Raw genomic sequence first — 13503 nt, 5'->3', positions numbered from 1 at the left:
GAACTAACATTAAAAAAAGTTAAAACAAAATCGCCTGGAAGTTGACTGCTGTCAAAGTCTCTCTATACATATACACACTGGCTCTGCTGCGTCCCAGGAATCACTGAGGGAGGTTCTCTCAGTGATCACCTGCTCCTTGCAGAACATAAAGTGGCTACACTCTGACTACTGGGTCTCCAAGGCTTTTCACACCAAGAGGAGAGGTGACTCACCAGACTGGTATAAATGTCTGAGAAGTCTCCTGTAGTTCCAAGGAATTCAGTTGACCTTGGAAGTCGTAGGCCAAAATAACCTTTGAGTTTCTTTTCTCCCCATTGTCAGAGGCCTTGACAGCTACTGAATACCATACTTGGTCAGCTACACCACCATTATGTCATGTTTTAAAAGTCATGCTTTAAAACTTAGCTGTTGTATGGCATTTCTACAAAGCTCAAATAAAAAGCTAGAGTTTAAACCATCTTACTAAAAGATCCAAATACAAATTTCAATCATAACATAAATAAGGTCTCGCGCACACACACACACACACACACACACACACACACACGCACAAACACACACACAAGGTTTTTGTTTGCTCAAAGTCCCCAGGAAAACTTCATTTTTATTTGGATTCATCAAGTTAAAGTATGCTGTGAAAAAATTGACAAATAACAGAAAATGGTTCTTTCCTCTTTCAGTGTGATTATTATTTTCTTTTTATGCAGAAATGCCACACCAACTCCGGTGGAGTCTGTGTGACATGCAGCACAAAGTGCACAAAGTATGTTCAGCCCTGAGACACCGGTTCCCTGTAACCCAGGCTCCTGGAAGTCACTGGCATGGAGCCCATAACATTTGCACAGGCTCAGCAATTGCTATTTGTGGTGGGGTAATGTGTGTTCCTTCCTTCTTCTTCATGGCCTTCTTGGTTTTTATTGCTGATTTTGATAAAATCATTACTACCTTGATTGATCAAGGATTAAACATTTGGGGATGTGATTCATGCATTGCAGCAACAGGAATCGTTTGTAGAAAATCCAGATGTTGTTGATAGTCATAGAGTTCAAGCTTGAAGGGGGCCAAAAAATCCCATTCAGGATGAGCAAGAGTTTATTAAGAATGAGCTAGGCATTCCTGTAAGAATAGTTGGTGGAAGGAAACAGTATTTGATTAGAGGCAGATGGTGGGCCCCTCCTATATACAGGGGACCCTATAAGTTAAGAACAGCTGCAGGAGCTTTACCTTATACAGGGGCCTGTGATGAGAATGGAGATAGATGGGTAAATATTAATGGAGAGAGAATTTTATACTATATATTAAATTTTATGAAGTGACTTGCCAGAGCAAGGCCTCCTTGGTGCATGATGACAAAGAGAGGTCAGAGAGCAATTGTAAGGCAAATACATAGATTTTGGAAAAATTATAAGAGCCTGTTCTCTAAAGAGAGTTTTATAGAAGTAGTCACAAAATTTCCAAACTGACCAGAAGACCCATAGAATTGTGAAGTTGGTATAAGTTAAAGTTAAACTTTTGACTGTATTATGTAAGCCTCAGCTGGCAGAATTCTAAGCATAGGCCGACCTCAGCCTGGGTCCAGTAACCACTGTCTGGGTTTCAAGATGAGTCTCAAGATCTGCTTCCTGTTTTATTCTTCTGGTTTCAAGATAACTTATTAATGTTTATCTTTGGGGTATGACATGGTCCATGTAGTGGCCTGTAGCCAAAACCTGTGTTCCTGATTAGAGTGTACATAACCTCAGCTGAAAGTAAAGCAAACAGCCGCAGCTTCAAACCCGTCTTGTGTTTGTGTCTGTCTGTCACTGTGCCGAATCCTTACCTACCTGAGTACTGAGACCCTGATTCTCCCACGGAAGGAGACCCCAAACTGGGTGGTCAGTGCCACAGAAACAAGAAAAGGACATGCGAGTGAGAACACTTGATTTATTTTAAAAGGTCATCCTTTGCTTCTTTTAAGTTGATAAAATCATGCAAATGTAGCAGAGGGTCAAGGAAAATCAAGCAACAGATAGGAGCACCATGTCATTTCCTAACTTGAGATCCTCCTGGTTAGACTTGAGGATGCCTGTTGGGTTAAAAGCCGTTCTAAGGAATTTAATAAGTGTAGGGGCCAGTGGCCATGGAGAAATCGGTACCTGGAAGGAGAGCTGGGGATGGTGGATGGGAAGGATGGACAAGAGAGGAATGAGACCAAGACAAAGTTTCTGATCAAGGCCCACTGTTTAATTCTTAAGTCTGAATTTAAATGGGGGGGGGGACCCATCCCCCACTTTGCCAGTATCTCCTCAGGAAAACAAGCTCAGCTGCTCAGTGGGCAGTGGTGTCTTTGACAGGACAATGGATTCACTTAGGTCAGAAGACTCCCCCTTAGCTGGGCTAGACGACTATGGCAAAAAAAAGATCTGATTTAGCCCACTCAAGGCTAGGGAAGGGCACAAATAAGCAAGTGCCCATGGAAGTGGAAACTTATGGTTTCCTTGGCAACTCAGTTGTGTCATGAGATGCTTTTCTGGAAACTGTCTTATGATAGGACGCTTTGCTGAACCATACACAGGAGAGGATGTTTTGCTGAGTCCTGACATGTGGCATTTTTTCTGGAAGTTTGATGTGGTGTTTTACTGGAGTGGGTACTTGAGAGGACACATGATGTTTGGAAAGGGTATAAGTATAACCCAGTAGCCAGTGGGCACCACCGTGGCATTGGTTCACCTTGACACTCTTGGCTGTTCTTTTTTGGCCTTTGCCGACACTGGGTTTTGCTGAAGATACTGTGGCACTGGTTCACCTTGCCTTCATTGCCGATCATTGTTTGTCTTGATTTCATAGAGAAAACGGCACCAAAGAAATTCTCGTGATAATCCAGCAGCTCCTTAGGGCTTCCCTGGACTCCGGCCATTTGCCAGAGCCTTGCATTTTCTTTTGGATCTAGCAACTGCTGCTGATTCCTGTTAACTGAACTGCTGATATCCTGACAACAAAGGATGAAATTGCTCAAAAGAACTATTTCTAAACAGGCCCACATCCCTCTTTGTCCTGTCAACCTTTCCTTTCTACTACTGTAAGGTAGAAAATTTAAGTTTGGCTCCCTAGACCGAGTTGGAGCCAAGAAAGAAAAATAGTTGGTCCCTGAAGCAGCGGGTTCCGAGAACTGGCTGACCACAGAACAGGTGATTACACAAACCAGTTCAGTGACCATGTTCCAAGACCTGGCTGACCACAAAAGCTAGATGAAAATCTTGAAAACAATCTTGAGAAGCAGGGAGTCTCCACTTGTGATTTTTAGTTCCCCTTTGTGATTTTTCACTGGTATTCTTGGTATTTTCCAATAATGGCCTCCCTACCCCCTTGGGTTGTGGGGTTTTTTCCTTTAAATATCCCCTTTCTCAGCTACTCGGAGTCCACGGTCCTCTACCCCTGCGTGGTGTATGACTGTGGGCCCCAGAGTGTGCCTGGAATAAAAAGGTCCTCTTGTGCTTTGCATCAAGGCCGTTTCTTGTGAGTGATTTGGAGTGTTGTCTCTCCTGAGTCAGAATGTGGGGGAGTCCTCACTTTGTGGGTCTTTCACTACCTCTGTTGAGTGGTGGGCTAGAAAGTAATTAAGAACCCGTAGGCAGAGTATGAAAAATCTAAGCCAATGGCCCTCCTCGATAAAGAAAAAAAAATAAAAAGTTGTAAGACACTGTAATATTATGACTGATTTTTTTTTTCCTGCAGGGAATTTAGTTTTTATTTTATTTATTTTATGGTTTGCTAGCATGTAGGTATGTACACAATATACATGCCTGATTACCCTAGAGGTCAGAGAGCGTGTTGGACACCCTGGAATTGGATGGTCTTTGATCTGCCATGTAAGTTCTGGGATTCAAATCAAGATTTTCCGAATAGTAACAGGTGTTCTTAACTGCTGAGCCAACATCTCTCCAGCTTCACCACAGGTCATTTTATACATCACAATTTGTAATTGGGCTAGGTTCAAAATGCAGATAAATATCATGTGTTTTTTGAAGCCATGGTACAGCCTTTGTTGAAGATAAGTGTTTACTCATCTATGCAGCAAAAAGAAGAGGATTAGACACCTCACAAAGCACTTGTGCCTCCTCACAGAGAGCCCTCTGGCAATTCCATCTTTCATCCACTCTTGAATGACTTCAAGAAGAGGAGAAGCCTCTTGGATTAGTGAATCCCTGTATCCTGTGCTCCCTCCCAAGTGGCTGGAAAATTGGAGCCCACTGGACTAGGCACACTCACCTGACTCTCACTCCACATCTTGATAAATTCTTTTTGCATTTGTTTGAGAATCACCAAATTCACTGCTCAGCTTGGCAAGGAACAAGGCCCCAAAGTTAATGGGGATTGGAATAGCATGTTCAAACCAGTTCCAGACTCACCTTATTCAGTGAGGACTATGTTTTCTGGTGAGGGTCAGAGCCCATAAGTTTCCTTGATTGATGGCTTTAACTTTTTTTTTCCATAGAGAGAGTATTTTTGCCTCTTATCAGATATGACATTGATTTCCTTTCTGTAAGAATCTGGAATGACCAGAAGGAAACTATAAAGAAAGGGTAGGGGGAGATATCCAAAGAGGGATCTTGTCCTCATGTGATATTTTGGTTATTGATCTATTGTAATTTGAGTCTGTATTGTTTTTTGGTTTTTGTTTGTTTGTTTGTTTGTTTGTTTGGTTTTTCGAGACAGGGTCTCTCTGTGTAGCCCTGGCTGTCCTGGAACTCACTTTGTAGACCAGGCTGGCCTCAAACTCAGAAATTCGCCTGCCTCTGCCTCCCAAGTGCTGGGATTAAAGGCGTGTGCCACCACGCCCGGCTGAGTCTGTATTGTTTTAAAATGTCCTATTAGCATTTACTGTACATTTGAGCATCAGAAGCATGAGTTTCGGCATCTAGGAAGCTCAGTGTGTGGCATCTTTATGTGCTGTATGCCTTTGCTCATTATGAAAGACCCCGAAGAAGGGAGACCCTCACTCAAGTCTCCGGATGATGCGACTCCCCCAAGAACTCACGAGAGAATGTCCTTGCTGCAATCACACGAGGTTTATTGACCGGAACCAGACTCATATCCCACACATGGATAGAGGAGTTTGACCTCGAGTGGCTGGAAGAAGGGGTATTTAAAGGAAGAAAACACAACCCAAGGGGGTAGGGAGTGTGTCATTGGAAAATACCGAAAATACCAGTGAAAACTCACAAGGCGAAACTCCCTGCTTCTCAAGATTGTTCTCAGGATTTTAATCTAACTTTTGTGGTCAGCCAGGTCTTGGAACAGGGTCAATGAACCAGTTGGTGTAAGCATCTGTTCTGTGGTTAGTCAAGTTCCTGGAACAGAGTCATTGAACTGGCTAACTTACATTCTTGGCTCTACTCTGTTTGCTAGGGGGTCAGGATTTTTTCCTGGTCTTTCAATTACAGCATCTCAGTTCTGTGTGGTAGAAAACAATACTGCATAGATTAAAAAAAAAAAACCAACAACAAAACTTAAAACAAATTCAGGGCACACCCCTGCGTTTGCCTATATTGCTTCAAGGCAAAATCCCATCCCCAATAAACATCATCTGTAGTAATGCCATTTGCATTCATAAAAACAAGTTTCAAATCCAATTTTGTCAGTGTTGGAAAGCATACAATGTCTACAAATAGTCAGGAATGGAAGCAATCTGTATCCATGTGGGATTAATTCATATGTTTCAATTTTTCCCACCATGAGAAATGAAAACATATCATGGCTTTTTGAATGGTTGTTTTTATAATCCATTTCATTACTTTTGATTTCTTTATGTGAATATTACAACATTTTTATTTAGATTTCTGAGGACATATCTAATATGAAAGCTGGGGACAGGCCATCAGGGGAAGGAGGAGAACCTCACTTTAAGACATTTTATAATTTGTCCCCCACTTTATTTGTATCAGACACTGGGGTTTTAGGGGATTGCTGCCCATTTCAAAGCACAGCCTTTCGCCTCAAAAGAGCAAAGTTGGAAAGAATGTGCATGGAATTTATAAAGCTGGTCGAATACTTCCCATTTGTGTAAGATATACCTAAAAATAACTCATAAGATGATATAACCAAGGGATCAGGAACTAGACACATCTCTGACAGGCAGACAGACAGAAAAGGGGACCTTAAAGAACAAAAATGGCAAATTTCTGGCTTTTTCCTCACCCCATCCCCCACTCCCCCCACCTCTACTCTGGCTGCAATGACCCATTTCTGGATGCTCAAGGCCAGACAGGGATTTGTTTACCTATAGCTATGGGCCTATCAGATACTCTTCTTTGTAACTGACCAATCCTAAACTAGGGAAAGGGGGACTCATGGTTAGCCTCCAAAATATTTCAAAACCCAAGGGGAAAAAGTGTTGTCCTTTTTCTGCTTCGGTCTGGATGTGCCTGGCTATGTTTGTGTGCTTTGTTTGTTTGTTTTTTAGAGACAGGATCTCTCTGTGTATCCCTGGTTCTTGGAACACTCTATAGGCCAAGCTGGCCTCGAACTGAGAAATCTGCCTGCCTCTGCCTCCTGAGTGATAGGATTAAAGACATGCGCCGCCACCACCCGGCGGTGCTTTTTAACTTTTATTAAAATTTGATACCTGTTGCTGCTACCTACTGTGTCTGAGGTTTTTATTTATTTATTTATTTATTTATTTTTTTTTTTTTAAAAGATTTATTTATTATATGTAAGTACACTGTAGCTGTCTTCAGACACTCCAGAAGAGGGAGTCAGATCTCGTTACGGATGGTTGTGAGCCACCATGTGGTTGCTGGGATTTGAACTCTGGACCTTCGGAAGAGCAGTCGGGTGCTCTTACCCACTGAGCCATCTCACCAGCCCTATTTTTTATTTTTTGTTTGTTGGTTTGGTTTGGTTTTTTGAGACAGGGTTTCTCTGTGTAGCCCTGGCTGTCCTGGAACTCACTCTGTAGACCAGGCTGGCCTCGAACTCAGAAATCCACCTGCCTCTGCCTCCCAAGTGCTGGGATTAAAGGCGTGCGCCACCACTGTCGGGCCAGATTATTTTCCTGTTGCTACCTGCGGTGCTGGTCCTGTCTCACTTCTTTAATTGGCAAAGGAGATTGAACTCGATCCAGACCCTAGGACGATATCTCCGCCCTTTGTACAAGGCTAAATGCAAGCGTTCAGGTGGCGGTGGGCTCTTGCACAGGATGCCATACCTCAGGATACCTGCGGAGCGAGAAGTTGTCATTTTTAAACGGTGGGAATAAAGTTGGCTTGCTTTATGCACTCATGGATTGGTGCCAGCTTCTGTCAGTCAGGTCTGAGCCGGATGAGAACTGAAACCCTGTCCAATCGAAGGCGCCGGGGTGAGAAACGCGCAATCGGGCGCATAGACAAAGGGAAGGGGGCGGGCTTTGGCGGTCCGGCCTTTGTCTCTGACGTGACAGCATACCACCATCTTGGGATCTGGAGCCGGTGTCCCAGGTTCGGGGGACTCTGTCGGTACCGGCACGGGTCTGCGCCGCGCAGCGAGGACGCGGGGTGTCTCGACTCCGCCATGGTGAGCGCGGCGTCCCCGCGGAGCCGGCGGCTGCAGAGTCCGAAGCCCGAGCCCTCCGCACCCCAGCTGTGGGGTGGGGGCTGGGCCCCCCGAGTGTCCTGTCGCGTCCCTGGTCCTCGCGTGGGGACTCGAGTCCCGCCGCTGTGCTCTCCCTGGCTGGGATACTGGAGCGCAGGTCACGGTCCTTGGACCGAAGTCCCCCGCGGGGTTTGGGGCTTGCGGCACATTCTTGCAACCAGCTGTTCTGAAAGGACTTGTGTCAGCTGGACAGTGCCAGCAACCGACCCCCCAGGTTACCTGGCCCCAGTGAAGGGTTGCCCCAGGATTTTCCTGGCCCCGCGACTCTGCACGACCCAGCCCCATCACCTTCAGCCCTGTATGCCCCTTGCTCTGTGGCTTGTTTCTGAATTTCAGGATCGCACTGAAGGGTGTTCTTAACTGTACTGATTTTAGTATTTAGTTTTTAACTGTACTGATTTTAGACGCTAGTCCCTTGATTTCTCACCTTTTCCCCTCAGGGCATGTATTTTCTTGGGTCCCGTTCTCTAGGGCATGGGTTGGAATCTGAGTACCTACCTATTCTCTGAATACCTTACGTTCTCTGTGATGGAGCCTAGGAAATGCATACTAGGGAAGTGGCTCTGTCGCCAGCCCAGCCCCCACAGAACAGGAATGTCAATGCCTTGGGCTGAGAATCTAGGTGTCCAGGTTTCTTCCCAGAGGCAAAAAAAGAATTGAAGACCTAGGGACCGAGAAAGTAGAGAAAGGTAAACCCCTCACCTCTGCAGAGGTGACAACAAGCATCTCTTGAAGCAGAAAGCCGCCTGGCAGGCGGAGGGGAGGGATGGATCTCCCTGAGCACATGAACCAGCACTCTGCTTCCCTGGCCGTCTTTCTTTCCCCACCTCTGTTTGCATTTCTCTGTTGGCTGTTCTATGAAGCCTAGAGCCAATAGCTCTCCTTGCTGCGACTCTCAACCCTAAGTAGAGATGGGATAGAGGCTCTCTGGACACTTTACTGAATGGTAAGTTGAGGCCAGGGAATGGTTCTAAGTATGAATGACTTCCTCAGTGCCTGTCACTGGTCAGCCAGGGTAGTCATAGAACTCAGAAGTTGGTGTCTACTAGACTCAAGGAGACTCCCAAAGGGATGGGAGAGACAGTGTTTGCCAATACCCCTATAGTCTCAGAGGATGAATGAAGAACTGAGGAGTCTGTAGGAGGGATGTAGGCCTGAGAAAGGGTGTGATGGAGGAAGGCAGGGTGTGATGGAGGAAATAAGGGCCTGAGGGAGGAGGTGAGGGCCTGAGGGTGGAAACCAGGACCTGAGAGAGGAGGTGACAATCTGAGGGAGGAGGCCAGAGCCTGAGGGAGGAGGCCAGGGCCTGAGGGAGGAAGTAAGGGTCTGAGGGAGAGGATGCCTCAATCTGAGAAAGAGTTGATGGAAAGGGATTTGAGGATGGGACAACTGAAAAGAGATCTGATCCTGAAGATCAGCTCTGAGGGAGGACTCAGGTTTGAGGAGATGTGAAGAGTGAAGGCAAAGACAGACCGGATAGAAAGGAGAAACCTTAAGGCAAATGGGAAGAGAAAGGAAGCCCCCCCCCCCCCTCTGCAGGACCCCTTCCTCTGGAGTCTGACGAAGTCTTGTCAGCTGAAGCTCAACTAGAATAAAGCTGTAAAGTTGCCAATGCAGTCTTACTTCTGTATTACAACACCTCCATTAAAAATCAGGTAACCAGCCGGGCGTGGTGGCGCACGCCTTTAATCCCAGCACTTGGGAGGCAGAGGCAGGCGGATTTCTGAGTTCGAGGCCAGCCTGGTCTACAGAGTGAGTTCCAGGACAGCCAGGACTGCACAGAGAAACCCTGTCTCAAAAAAAAAAAAAAAAAAAAAAAAAAAAAAAAAAAAAAAAAAAAAAATCAGGTAACCTTGATTGTTTTGCAGATGTAGACTCGAGTTTTCCTGGGAAATCCTCATGACATACTACTTCCAGAAGGCCCAAGGGAGGAACTCTATTCCCTGGAAGCTGGAAATGGTGAGTTTGTGGTCTGGCTCCCACATCCAGGGGAGGGAAATCTATAGCCTGCATACTTGGGCTAGTCTAGGTCCCTGCTGTCTGTGCAATGTGATTATGGGGTGCACTCCCCCCATCATCTCCTGAGAGGTTTGCAGAGCATTCAGTGAGTGGTTACCTGATCATGTCATGCCGTCTCTGTAGTGAGAAGGAACATAGAGCTTAGCTGGCTACCTCACTGCAGCCAGGAACTCTGTGTTTGTGGGGTGCGTATGTGTGAAAACTGGTTACCTCACTGCAGCCAGCAAGCAGGAAGGGGTGGGGTGGTGAGGACACTCCAGTAGCCCTTCTAGGACATGTCCCTGATGACCTTATTTTCTGATACTGGGCTCTGTCCAAAGGCAGTTGAATAGATTATTGACCAAGACTGTTGCCCCTGGAGTTTGGAGTGTCATTCAGTTCCAGTATAACCCTGAGTGTGCATGCTTTTGTTGCGGGGTTGCTCATTCTGTCCCACTGGTGGCCGTGACCCTTACTGTGCTGTCTCCCTGCAGAGTCGGTCACTGTGATCCTGTAGTTTGATGCCAGTTCTTACAAGGATGTTTTGCTGGTGGTGGTAGTTTTTGAGACAGGCCTCACTCTGTGGCCCTAGGTAGCTTGGAGCTTGTTCTGTGGGACAGGTTGGGCTTAAATTCACAGAGATCCAGCTGAGTGCTAGGATTAAAGGCAGGCATCACCGTGTCTAGCCTAAGTGTGCTCTTCACAATCAAATTATGTTGACAGTTTGGGGCTTTTAGTGTATATGTTGAGGACACTGTGTAGGACAACATTTTTGTGATGATCTTTTGTATTAAGATGAGTATTGAATCTTTAAATCTCTGAGCAATACGGATATCTAGATTTAATTTCTTACCCTCTGTGAGCATGAACTACCTTTCCCTCCCCGTACCCTTCCCACACCCCCTAGTGTGTGTGTGTGTGTGTGTGTGTGTCCTGAGATAAGGTGTCACTGTGTATCCAGGATATCCTTGAAGACACTGTATAGTCTAAGCTGCCTTCAGAGGAGTAGCAGCCCTCCTGTCTGTGCTGGGGTTCTGGGTCCTATGGAGGCTGTTTCCTCTAATTTTGAATTTGCAGGAAAGTGGTCTTTGATTCTTCAGCTAGTAAATTGTAAAGTTAGATAGGAGATACAGCTCAACGTGTACAGCCCCCAAGTACTGCAAGATATAGCTAGCTAGCTAAAATCTTCAGCTCCATAAGATGTGAATACATAAATAAATTGAAACTACATAAAAGATTTTGAAAGTAATTTAGTAGTTCTTGTGAATGGGATAATATTCCAAATTACTGCATTAATAACTTTGCATGAGTTTTTAGAGCTAGGGTCTCATGTGACCCAGGCTAGCTTTGAACTTACTGTGTAGCTGAACAAAGCCCTGAACTTTGTTTTTACATCCCAACTGTAGTTTTCCCTCCCTTCTCTCCCCTACACTTTCCCTCTCCCTCCCCCATCCACTCCTCCATTTCTCTTCAGAAAAGCGCAGGTCTCCTGTGGATATCCACCAGCCATGGCAGATCAAGTTTCAGTAAGACTAGGTCCTCCTCTCCTCTTAAAACTGGATGAAGCACGCAGAGGAAGAAAAGGGTCCTAAGGGCAGGCAAAGAAGTCAGAGGCAGCCCCCCCTCCTCGGTTAGGAAGACCAAGCTGCACAACTCTAACATGTGCAGAAGGCCTAAGACCTTGAATTTATATCCTCCTGCCTCCACCTCCACATTGCCGGATTATTCACGGGTGCCCCTGTACTCAGCTTTTTGGGCTTCGAGGGAGCAAACCCAGGATTTCATGCTGGGAAGGCAAGTCCAACTGAGCTACATTTTCAGCCCAGGAATTTTGTTACTGGTTTATCACCTACAAACATTGGTCTTTCAACTTTGCATTCTTTAACATGAATGATTTGATCCATTCCCCCTTCCCTTGAAGTCTTTTTTCTCTTTTTAAAACTTTATTTCACTTATTGATTTTGATTGTGTGTGTCTATGTGTCAGAGTGCACAGAGGTCAGAGGAAGACGCCACTGTGGGCTCCAGGAATTGAACGTAGGTCATCAGGTTTGGGGCAGGTGCCATTACCTCCTGCCCCCTTCTTCTCTTTATGGAGTCATTTGGCCTACAAATAAAAACATTTTCTCAGTCTCCTTTTTCATTCGAAAATCCTTTGTGTATAGCCCCTGTATTCAGGGCTTAACCTTCTCAGTGGTGAACCAAGGAGAGCAGTGCAGGACCAGCTACATCTTTGTCTTGTTGCAGACCTTAAAGTTCTTTCTGGACTTTGCCATTCGTAAAGTTGTAGGCTGTGTTTTTATTGCACTTAACCATTATTGTGTGCAGGTATGATCTTGTTATCTATTTATTGAGAACAATTTTTTAACATGGGGTATTGAAGTTAGTAAATGCCGTTAAGAATCTGTTTTGATCTTCATATACCTCCTTACTGTTTACCATGTAGATCTGGTGTATTACACTTGTGAAATTTCATATGGCGAATGTTACACCCCTGCTATGAATCACATGATCAGAACTAATATATTTTTTTAAAGACAGTGTCTCATGTAGCCCAGGCTGCCATCAAACTTGTCACATAGACAAGGATGATGCAGAGCCACGGATCCTCCTGCATCTCCTTCCTGAGTGCTGAGATTATAGGTGTGCGCCACAGTGCCCTGTGTGTGTAATGTCTTAGTGTTCTAATGCTGTAAGAGACACCATGACCACAGCAACTCTTAGAAAGAAGAACGTAGCCGGGCAGTGGTGGTGCACACCTTTAATCCCAGCACTTGGGAGGCAGAGGCAGGCGGATTTCTGAGTTCGAGGCCAGCCTGGTCTACAGAGTGAGTTCCAGGACAGCCAGGGCTATACAGAGAAACCCTGTCTCAAAAAACAAAAACAAACAAACAAACAAAAAGAACAACATTTAACTGAGACTGGCCTACAGTTTCAGAGGTTTAGTCTATTATTATCATGGCAAGGAGCATGGCAGCATGCAGGCAGACATGGTGCTAGAAAAGGAACAAAGAATTCTACATCTGGATTGGCAGACAGCAGGATAGAGTGACACTGAGCCTGGCTTGAGCATTTGAAAGCTCAAAGCCCATCCCCCAGTAACACATTCCTCTGACAAGGCCACACCTACTGCAACAAGGATACACCTTCTAATGGTTCCTCTCCTTGCCCGGCCAGCATTTGTGAGGCAGAGGCAGGAGGATTTCTGAGTTTGAGGCCAGCCTGGTCTACAAAGTGAGTTCCAGGACAGCCAAGGCTATATAGAGAAACCCTGTCTCGGGGAAAAACAAAACAAAACAAAACAATGGCTCCTCTCCCTATGAGCCTCTGTTGACCATTTTCATTTAACCATCACACATAGTTTGTAATGTTTATGTGTTGTTCTCTCTCTCTCTCTCTCTCTCTCTCTCTCTCTCTCTCTCTCTCTCTCTCTCTCTGTCTTTCTCTGTCTCTGTCTCTGTCTCTGTCTCTCTGTGTGTGTGTGGTTTTTTTTTTCTGAGGCAGGATTTCTCTGTGTAGCCCTGTCCGTCTTGGAACTCACTCTGTAGACCAGGCTGACCTCACACTCAGACATCTCCTTGCCTCTGCCTCCTGAGTGTTGGAATCAAAGGTGTGTGCCACCACTGCCCAGCTTGTTCAGCATTTTTTAAAAAAAGATTTATTTATTTTATGCATATAAAATACTGTTGTTTTATACTGTTGTCTTCAGACACCAGAGAAGGGCATCAGATCCCATTACAGATGGTTGTGAGCCACCATGTGGTTACTGGGAATTGAACTCTGGATCTCTGGAAAAGCAGACAGTGCTTTTAACCACTGAGCTGTCTCTGCAGCCCGATAAACAGTAAGTTTTCACTTGTATATGAACGCCTTCCTGCACTCTGTCTTCATACAGATT

The 13503-nt window shown here is 45.4% G+C and overlaps 1 protein-coding gene across 4 annotated transcripts in view; it reads left to right on the top strand.

The window, feature by feature from the left end:
- The first annotated feature begins 7264 nt into the window (after positions 1 to 7264).
- The window catches only part of Zfp810 (zinc finger protein 810), a 31078-nt gene continuing 24839 nt past the window's right edge, over positions 7265 to 13503 (top strand). For 2 of the 4 annotated variants that reach the window (XM_011242474.3, XM_011242472.3), the window contains exons 1-2: positions 7265 to 8554; positions 9477 to 9567. The gene's annotated coding sequence lies outside the window, so the exon portion shown is untranslated. The remainder of the gene's footprint in view (positions 8555 to 9476; positions 9568 to 13503) is intronic. The other 2 variants (XM_011242473.2, NM_145612.2) reach the window with 2 other exon arrangements.

This window comes from Mus musculus, chromosome 9 (assembly GCF_000001635.26).
Source record: "Mus musculus strain C57BL/6J chromosome 9, GRCm38.p6 C57BL/6J".
Classification (NCBI taxonomy): domain Eukaryota; kingdom Metazoa; phylum Chordata; class Mammalia; order Rodentia; family Muridae; genus Mus; species Mus musculus.
The sequence above is the reverse complement of the archived record's forward strand: the minus strand, read 5'-3'. Positions and strand labels throughout refer to the sequence as shown.